Raw genomic sequence first — 8,536 nt, 5'->3', positions numbered from 1 at the left:
TCATCTTCATGCACTGAAAACCCCGCTAAAGCATTTGATGTGATTTAGGATATTAGTTTTCATTAGTTTGCTTTATTGCATTTTGGTGGTAGGAGAGTGTGTGTTGTGTGTGCACACTCCAAAATAGACTTTGTCTAAGAAGTCTTCTTCAAATCTTTTTTCCTTCTTCTTCTTTTGGTTGATCTTTTTTTTTCTTCTATTTGACTTGTTCTATTTTTTGTTGTTGTTGTTATTATGGTTAGAAAGAGCTATAGATGCAATAATGCCCCAAAAATGTGTGAATCGTCTTGTCAAAATCATAGACGATCTTTGTTTGTACCTTCCGTATACACTGGCATTCTTTCAGTGAACACAGCCGGCGATAGGACCCAGAGCGGGCGCATGGGGAAGTCCTCTGCTGCTGGTGGGGCAAGGCAGAGCACACAGAAACACACACGTCCACGCACACAAGCATACACCAACACACACTTACACACACTCGCTGAGCTCTTCTCCGACAGAGGAGAGAGAGCGCGAGCGCAGAGAGAGGGATAAACAGAGGGAGAGAGAGAGAGACTATAGGAACGCAGCGGATTGTGTGTGCGTGCGTGCGCGCGTGTATGCGTGTGTGTGTGTGTGTGTGTGTGTGAAGGTACGCTCGCTAGGTGGTAGAGACGACTGGCGGGGCGGATATGGAGGGGCTCGGGAAAAACGCTGGGAACTGACCGAGCACCGAGACGAAGAGAGGGTCAGAGAAAGAGAAAGAGAGAGAAAGGACGGACGGACAGCACGGAAGGAAAGGAGGAGAGGAGGAGAGATAGAAGTCTGACAGAGGAGCGGAAGACTGTGAAGAACGGGCTCGTCTGGAACACAGAAGGATCCTAAGGTGACTTTATGGGGCTTTCATGGCTGTACGCAGGTCCGTCAGAGGTGTGTGCGTGTGCGTGTGCGTGTGTGTGTGTGCGGGGTGTTGACATGTGCTGCATGGCTTGGCACTTAAAGGGAAGAGTGTAGGTGTGTGTGTGTGTGTGTGTGAGAGGGGTGGGCAAATGTGTGTGTAGCAGCCTATATATATATATATATATATATATATATACGTGTGAGAGAGAGTTTTTAGGGTTGTTTCTCCACAAGCTATAAAAGGGATAACGTGTGTAAGCGAGCTGAGCTGACCGCCGTAAACTGGAGTGAAGGGATCAAAAGGAGTGGATACTTTTAAGGGAACAGCGTGATCCCATTCCAACACACACACACACACACACACGCACACACACACACAGGTAGGCTACTTGAAGTTGAGCTAGAGGAAAGGCGGAGGTAACGTAACTCTTTTAAGAGTCCATTTTGAACCCCTTTCCTTCACTGTGTGTGTGTGTGTGTGTGTGTGTGTGTGTAAGCACACAGTTTTCGGTGCAGCAGGTAACACACACACAGACTTTGGTAGGTTTCCAAAGCACCATAGAATGGATCTTTTAGTTTTCTTGGTCGACACTGAGGCTGGATAGCTTTAGTGTGAGTGTGTGTGTGTGCGCGTGTGCATGTGTGTGCCATATACGGCAAACAGGTTGAGGGGAGGCAGATCTGATCAGACGCACAGCAACAGAGGAGAGAGCGTGGCACAGGCTGAGCAGCAGCACATTGGATTACACACACACCAATACACACACACACAAACTCTGTGGCCAGCAGAACAGCTGGGAGAAATGTGTGTGTGTGTCAGTGCCTGAAAGCGTTTCACATAATGTATGCATCTGCCTTTGCACGTGCAGGACTGTTTGCTTTTCTATTATCTTTTGCTACTGTGTGTGTGTGTGTGTGTGTGTGTGTGTGTGTGTGTGTGTGTCTGTGTGTCTGTGTGTGAGAGAGATAGTGCGTGTACCCAATTGAGGCTGTGTAAATATGTATGTGCAGGGAAAGAATGTTCTGTCGTCTCTTCAGACAGACGCTGTGTGTGAGTCTACCCCCCGTCTGAAGACGGGAGGTGGAGGAGGGTTAAGGGGGGGCAGGAGGGAGGAAGAGCGATCAGATGACCGAGAGTAAAGCAGATGAGAAGATTAATCCGGCAGCGAGGGATGAAACAGAGACAAGAGAGGAAGAAAAGGATGATGGAGATTTTAGGACAGCAGCAGGAGGAGGAGGAGGAGGAGATGGAAAGAAAGCGAAGGAGACAGGGGCCGACATGCTCTCTCCAGGAGTGCTCGGAGTGCTGCTCATTCATAATTCACCTCCATGCCAAACGTTCATTCACATATTGACCCCCCATGGCTGCGCTCAATGGAGTTCTCGCCCCTCCACCTCTCCCTGTCTCTCAATGGACACCCCTGCGGTGTGACGTTCAGTTAGCCCGCTTCTTTTTCACTTTGGAGACAGCTGAGTTTCTCAGAGGAAGCCCGCGCTGTTTTTGCCCGTTACGGCTCTTTTGACGCCGGGAGTTTTTCGGCTCTGATGTGAGATTGAATTGTTTAAATTGAATATTGAATTCAGACTCAGCCCTAGACACAGATAATCGGTATGGATGGCTCAGTGGGTTAGTGCTCTCAGAACAACTGATGTTAGTCTGATTCCCTCAACACAGCCACAACAGTCCATAATGGATCTATAATTCATGTGTGAATGAATTGACAAGTCTGTGTTTAGAATAAACGCCAGTGCATGATTTATTCAGTGTAAATACAAAAAAATGTCTCTTTTAATATTTCTGACTGTATTAGCCGTGCCTTGATCTACACCATAACCCACTACTGTGCTGTGGTCAGCTGGGGCCCTTGAGCCATATGGCTGAGTTTAAAATGCAAAGTCAGAAAAAAGTGTTCTGCAGAGGTAGGGGTGCAACGGATCACAAACCTCATGGTTCGGTTCGGATCACGGTTCTTGAGTCACGGTTCGGATCAGCAAAGAAAGGGGGAGGAGACAAATATAACTTTGCTTTCCATTTATTAATTAAAGAACTTCAAGAACAGTTAATGCAAAAAGCTTTGGGCTATAGTCTTACATAAAAACAAAAATATTGAAGATGTCCAATTTGAAACAAAATGAAATAAATAAGAAGTTAAAATAAAACATTCAAGAATACTCAATTCTGTTAAGTTTAAGTGCAACATGAGGTATGTTGATGCCCTCGTCCTTTGATCAATTTTGAAAGAAAGAAACAGCCAGTGAGCTAGCTTCCACTGTTTCAACTGAACTGAACTGCTCGGCAACAACTTGGGTCAATGTTTACTTCCTGTCAGGTTATGTCATTCAAATATACTGCAATAATGTTTACCATTGTTTTTTTTCCAGAAAATGAGAATATCTCCATTGTCTGTGGAGAGGGTAGACCTTTCTGTGGTGACTGGCATATTGCTATTGGGCCTGTCTAGCTTCCACTCTACTGCTTCTGTCAGCACCTGCGCCAGGTGTGTGTCTGTGTGACTCTCACAGAGGGGGCGTGTCTACAGCACCGGCCTATGAATCTCCCACTCGGCCGTGATGAAGTGAGCGGTCACAGTCACGTTGCTCTTCGTTGCCCTGGAGGTCCACCCGTCTGTGGTGATGTAAAAAAAAAAAATACTTGATTAATCCGCGGTGTGCCGTACCATGATGAGTGATCCGAACCGATCATGGATCGATCCAAGATCCGTTACACCACTATGCAGACGTACGTCCAGCTCTAAAATCTAAACACTAAAAAAGTACAGTTTATCAGCAAAAGTAGATAATATACTGACTGATTTAGTTGTATATGTCAGATGGACTGGTAGCATGTTTACTCAGTGAGAAGAGGACATAGAAGGTACAGTGTTGACATTGTATCTGTGCATGTCTCTGCTAAAAGGGTCAAGGTGTTGTTATGAGGTCATATAGTACGACGAGTTCCTACAGCTGCAGTCATATAAAGATACAGCATCTACAGTAGGAGAGTGAGATACAGCATCTATACACACAGAGTGAGATACAGCATCTATACACACAGAGTGAGATACAGCATCTATACACACAGAGTGAGATACAGCATCTATACACACAGAGTGAGATACAGCATCTATACACAGAGTGAGATACAGCATCTATACAGAGTGAGATACAGCATCTATACATACAGAGTGAGATACAGCATCTATACACACAGAGTGAGATACAGCATCTATACACACAGAGTGAGATACAGCATCTATACACAGAGTGAGATACAGCATCTATACAGAGTGAGATACAGCATCTATACATACAGAGTGAGATACAGCATCTATACATACAGAGTGAGATACAGCATCTATACACAGAGTGAGATACAGCATCTATACAGAGTGAGATACAGCATCTATACACAGAGTGAGATACAGCATCTATACAGAGTGCGATACAGCATCTATACACACAGAGTGAGGTACAGCATCTATACACAGAGTGAGGTACAGCATCTATACACACAGAGTGAGATACAGCATCTATACACAGAGTGAGGTACAGCATCTATACACACAGAGTGAGATACAGCATCTATACACACAGAGTGAGGTACAGCATCTATACAGAGTGAGATACAGCATCTATACACACAGAGTGAGATACAGCATCTATACATACAGAGTGAGATACAGCATCTATACACAGAGTGAGATACAGCATCTATACACAGAGTGAGATACAGCATCTATACAGAGTGAGATACAGCATCTATACAGAGTGCGATACAGCATCTATACACACAGAGTGAGGTACAGCATCTATACACACAGAGTGAGATACAGCATCTATACACACAGAGTGAGGTACAGCATCTATACACACAGAGTGAGATACAGCATCTATACACACAGAGTGAGATACAGCATCTATACACAGAGTGAGATACAGCATCTATACATACAGAGTGAGATACAGCATCTATACATACAGAGTGAGATACAGCATCTATACATACAGAGTGAGATACAGCATCTATACACAGAGTGAGATACAGCATCTATACACAGAGTGAGATACAGCATCTATACAGAGTGAGATACAGCATCTATACAGAGTGCGATACAGCATCTATACACACAGAGTGAGGTACAGCATCTATACACACAGAGTGAGATACAGCATCTATACACACAGAGTGAGGTACAGCATCTATACACACAGAGTGAGATACAGCATCTATACACACAGAGTGAGGTACAGCATCTATACACACAGAGTGAGATACAGCATCTATACACACAGAGTGAGATACAGCATCTATACACAGAGTGAGATACAGCATCTATACATACAGAGTGAGATACAGCATCTATACATACAGAGTGAGATACAGCATCTATACATACAGAGTGAGGTACAGCATCTATACATACAGAGTGAGATACAGCATCTATACACAGAGTGAGATACAGCATCTATACACAGAGTGAGATACAGCATCTATACACAGAGTGAGATACAGCATCTATACACAGAGTGAGATACAGCATCTATACAGAGTGAGATACAGCATCTATACATACAGAGTGAGATACAGCATCTATACAGAGTGAGATACAGCATCTATACATACAGAGTGAGATACAGCATCTATACACAGAGTGAGATACAGCATCTATACAGAGTGAGATACAGCATCTATACAGAGTGCGATACAGCATCTATACACACAGAGTGAGATACAGCATCTATACACACAGAGTGAGATACAGCATCTATACACACAGAGTGAGATACAGCATCTATACACACAGAGTGAGGTACAGCATCTATACACACAGAGTGAGGTACAGCATCTATACACACAGAGTGAGATACAGCATCTATACACACAGAGTGAGATACAGCATCTATACACAGAGTGAGATACAGCATCTATACAGAGTGAGATACAGCATCTATACATACAGAGTGAGATACAGCATCTATACATACAGAGTGAGATACAGCATATATACACAGTGAGATACAGCATCTATACATACAGAGTGAGGTACAGCATCTATACATACAGAGTGAGATACAGCATCTATACACAGAGTGAGATACAGCATCTATACACACAGAGTGAGATACAGCATGTATACATACAGAGTGAGATACAGCATTTATACATACAAAGTGAGGTACAGCATCTATACATACAGAGTGAGATACAGCATCTATACATACAGAGTGAGATACAGCATCTATACACAGAGTGAGATACAGCATCTATACACACAGAGTGAGGTACAGCATCTATACATACAGAGTGAGGTACAGCATCTATACATACAGAGTGAGGTACAGCATCTATACATACAGAGTGAGGTACAGCATCTATACATACAGAGTGAGATACAGCATCTATACATACAGAGTGAGATACAGCATCTATACATACAGAATGAGATACAGCATCTATACACAGAGTGAGATACAGCATCTATACATACAGAGTGAGGTACAGCATCTATACATACAGAGTGAGATATAGCATCTATACACAGAATGAGATACAGCATCTATACACAGAGTGAGATACAGCATCTATACATACAGAGTGAGGTACGTCTGTCTCAGTACAGTGAGTCGTGGTGCTGCCACTGTCGTTCAAGGGTTTGTTTCCCAGTGGAACCAAGTCGACTAAATATAGTTAAACTAATTAAAGGCATGGTCCACCCCCCTAAGGAGAAAGATTATTAAAGCAACTTCATTCATTAACCCTTTTTTATCGGTTAATGAAAACATGACTTGAGATCGCTCAAAAATAAGACCATCCGAGGCATTATTAGCTGACTATGTGTTAGGCTTGCTTGCCTTTCACTAGCCTGGCTAGCTTGTCTACTTGTAACAGAAGAAGTGGATCAATGAAGAACACACTTTTAACAAAACATATTCCACCAACTCATTAACTCAACAGAATGAGTGGCTGGATAAATATCAGATAATTAAGAGGGCGCAGCTAAATCTAAAAGTAGTTTTTAATAATCAGTTCAGAATGAAATGTATCCATTGTAATTTAAAGGTGCAACGTGTAATGTCTAGCCACCTGCTACAAACAAATAGGGGGCAGCATTTCACCTCTACTAATTGGGTCCATACAGTCATATTCAAAACACTACCTACCAACTAACAGCAGGGCAAGAATATGAAAATAATCAACCAACTGCTGAACCTCTGAGAGCTGGTCAAAATAACACTGCTATCTTATAATCTTCACATGTGGCATCGGCATATAGCTTAAGTTAGCCAAATGTGTGCTAAGTCTAACCTGCATAACGGCAGCAACAGAAGGTTTGCTGATACGAACATTCTAATTCCTACCTACGAAGCTTTCATTAGTCGGCTGCACAACACCAGACCTGTTGCTCCAAGTTAGAGTGGGTTGTCTTTCAATCGGAACATCAGTGGTTCAATCTTGATGTGTACTTGGGCAAGACAGTTAACCCCAAATTGCTCCTGAAGGCTGTGCCATCAGTCTATGAATGGGTGTGAATGGGTGAATGACATGTAGTGTTAAAGCGCCATGTCAATTTACCATTTTGAATTGCTGAACAAATCAGGGATGTCAATCAGAGGTCTGGAACCAGCATACCAATAGTGGTCATTCAGCAGTAAACATGCTAGCAGATTAGCTTGTTAGCAGTAGAACTAGCTGGGCTACCTCATGTGACCCTCACCTTGTAGGTCATTTAGCATCACACTGGTTCCCTCCACAAAAAGACAATGGGATGTTTCCTTTGGATTTTGGATTATTGTAGAAAACAAGCTCTGTGGCAAACAAACGTTTATGAAATGTACACATTTTGTTCAGCAAGACAATCTTTATTTATATGTATATACAAATTTATATTTTTCTGATTTTTAAAGGGTGAATGCAATCAACAAAAGTGAAAAGCAAACCTACGGTTATAAACAAACACCACGATCACATGACTTCCCGTCACCACCACCAAATGTGACTCAAAATGTCCAATATTTAACCCTTTAATGAGCTGCATTTGTAGAATCAGTGATGTCCTCAAATCCTAAAGTTCCTTCCTAGCTCACTGAAACTAAGAACTGTGTTGATGTTTTAAACATTGTCATCCAGTTGGGCAGACATTGTAGGATTAGGAAATGTAACAAAACCAGGTTGTATCTTTAATCCCATTGCTTTACTGTTTACTTGACTTTTGGATCCACATTGCAATAGTTTCAGTATAAAACAGCTTGATTGTGCTGCACAGGAGAAACTATTCTTCCAATATGTTGTTGCTTTGCCATTCTTTTTGGAGTGATTATTTAATGACTGAGTTTTAATACAATTAATTTCTTTTAATTTGTTTGTAGGTGACCTTTGTCTGTAATGTCCGGGTTCATGTGTTGAAACAACTACAGAGTTAAAAGCAATGTCTTAAATAACAGTGGAAACACAAAATGGCTTGAAGGAATAATGCTCCTCTGTATCCCCCAGGTTCTAATTGTCTTCAATAGGCCTCCTGCTGATGTGAGATGGACTCATTGTCCACAGTGATGGGAAGCACCTCTGCTCAATTAGCCTCTCTCTACTTAGGCCATGTCCACACTACTCCCGTTTCCATTTGAAAGCGCATATGTTTTGCTACGTTTACACTGAGCT

The 8,536-nt window shown here is 42.5% G+C and overlaps 1 protein-coding gene across 1 annotated transcript in view; it reads left to right on the top strand.

Annotated features, from left to right (window-relative positions):
- The first annotated feature begins 512 nt into the window (after positions 1-512).
- Positions 513-8,536, top strand: part of LOC306711305 (forkhead box protein N3-like) — a 67,272-nt gene continuing 59,248 nt past the window's right edge. The window contains exon 1 of the mRNA XM_079180179.1: positions 513-865. The gene's annotated coding sequence lies outside the window, so the exon portion shown is untranslated. The remainder of the gene's footprint in view (positions 866-8,536) is intronic.

Source organism: Pholis gunnellus (assembly GCF_910591455.1).
Source record: "Pholis gunnellus genome assembly, chromosome: 19".
Taxonomy (NCBI): domain Eukaryota; kingdom Metazoa; phylum Chordata; class Actinopteri; order Perciformes; family Pholidae; genus Pholis; species Pholis gunnellus.
Note: the sequence above shows the minus strand (reverse complement) of the source record. Positions and strands in the feature narration are given on the sequence as shown.